This window comes from Schistocerca piceifrons, chromosome 2 (assembly GCF_021461385.2).
Source record: "Schistocerca piceifrons isolate TAMUIC-IGC-003096 chromosome 2, iqSchPice1.1, whole genome shotgun sequence".
Classification (NCBI taxonomy): domain Eukaryota; kingdom Metazoa; phylum Arthropoda; class Insecta; order Orthoptera; family Acrididae; genus Schistocerca; species Schistocerca piceifrons.
Genome location: NC_060139.1, coordinates 801,854,543 through 801,856,344, shown reverse-complemented (window position 1 = coordinate 801,856,344; position 1,802 = coordinate 801,854,543). Strand labels below are relative to the sequence as shown.

The window sequence follows — 1,802 nt, the reverse complement described above, 5'->3', positions numbered from 1 at the left end:
GACGGGTAATATACAATATGGACAAGACGCAAGAGGGAATAGAAAGAGTGGACGACCAAGAAGAAGAGCTCGGATTAAAAATGGTGTAAGACAGGGATGTAGTCTTTTGGCACTACTGTTCAATCTATGAAGAAGCAAAATTTGCTGAAATGAATGAACAATCTAATGAGTACAGTATATGGACTGAGAGTAAATCGAAGAGAGACGAAAGTAATGAGATGTAGCAGAAATGAGAACAGTGACAGACTTAACATCAGGATTGATGGTCACGAAGCAGATAACGTTAAGGAATTCTGCTACCGAGGCAGTAAAATAACCAATGACGGACAGCGTAAGGAGGACAGTCTAGCAATGGCAGAAATGGCATTCTTGGCCAAGAGAAGTATACCAGTATCAAACATAGGCATTAATTTGAGGAACTTTTTTCTGAGAAAGTACCTCTGGAGTACAGCATTGTATGGTACTGAAACATGGTTCAAATGGTTCAAATGACTCTAAGCACTGTGGGACTTAACATCTGAGGTCATCAATCCCCTAAACTTAGAACTATTTAAACCTAACTAACCTAAGGACCTGACACACAACAATGCCCGAGGCAGGATTCGAACCTGCGACCGTAGTAGCCCCGTGGTTCCGGACTGAAGCGCCTAGGACCGCTCGGCCACAGAGGCTGGCGTGAAACATGGACTGTGAGAAAACCTGAACAGAAGAGAATCGAATATTTGCGATGTGGTGCTACAGACGAATGTTGAAAATTAGGTGGACTGATAAGGGAAGGAATGAGGAGGTTTTGCGCGGAATAGGAGAGGAAAGGAATATGTGGAACACACTGACAAGGAGAACAGACATGATGATAGGACAGCTGTTAAGACATGAGGGAATGACTTCCATTATACTAGAGGGAGTTGTAGAGGGCAAAAACTGTAGAGGAAGACAGAGATTGGAATACATCCAGCAAATAATTGAGACGTAGGTTGCAAGTGCTGCTCTGAGATGAAGAGGTTGGTACATCAGAGGAATTTGTGGCGGGCCGCATCAAACCAGTCAGAAGACTGATGACCCAAAGAGAAATGGCGTCTTAGTCCTTACCCATGGCCGAGCGAGGTGGCGCAGTGGTTAGCACACTGGACTCGCATTCGGGAGGACGACGGTTCAATCCCGTCTCCGGCCATCCTGATTTAGGTTTTCCGTGATTTCCCTAAATCACTTCAGGCAAATGCCGGGATGGTTCCTTTGAAAGGGCACGGCCGATTTCCTTCCCCATCCTTCCCTCACCCGAGCTTGCGCTCCATCTCTAATGACCTCGTTGTCGACGGGACGTTAAACACTAATCTCCTCCTCCTCCTTACCCATGTTTTCCTTGATGATAGGAGTTTTGTTTGCTCTGTGCAGAATTGTTTTGTATGTAACCATCTTGTGTATATCTGCAAGACACGATGAAACAGGAACTGCGTGCTGATGTTGTCTTTTACCTGTGTATCTTGAAATTGTGCGTGTTGTTGACATTTTCTATGCACAAACCTAGTATATAATCTGTGCTGTTTTTTCTAGGATTCAGCTGTGACATTTATTTTCTTGATATCGTTAATGAACAAATCGATGATGGTAGTAGTGACTAAAATAAAGTATTATCTACATATCGTCTGCTGAATTCTTTGTTTCTGTTATGGGAATGACTGGTACTGTGCCAGATATGGATAAGACCGTGGTTAGCCTATCTGGTTGGTGATCGATACGCAGGTGGCAAATCTTAATGACGGAAGTGACTTTCGCATGATGTGACTCTGTCAAGTAATATAGCT

At 43.8% G+C, this 1,802-nt stretch overlaps 1 non-coding gene across 1 annotated transcript; it reads left to right on the top strand.

Moving 5' to 3' along the window:
- The first annotated feature begins 1,093 nt into the window (after nt 1-1,093).
- On the top strand, nt 1,094-1,171 carry Trnaa-cgc. The gene has a single exon. It is a non-coding gene; the product is annotated as a tRNA-Ala (tRNA).
- The last annotated feature ends 631 nt before the right edge of the window (nt 1,172-1,802 follow it).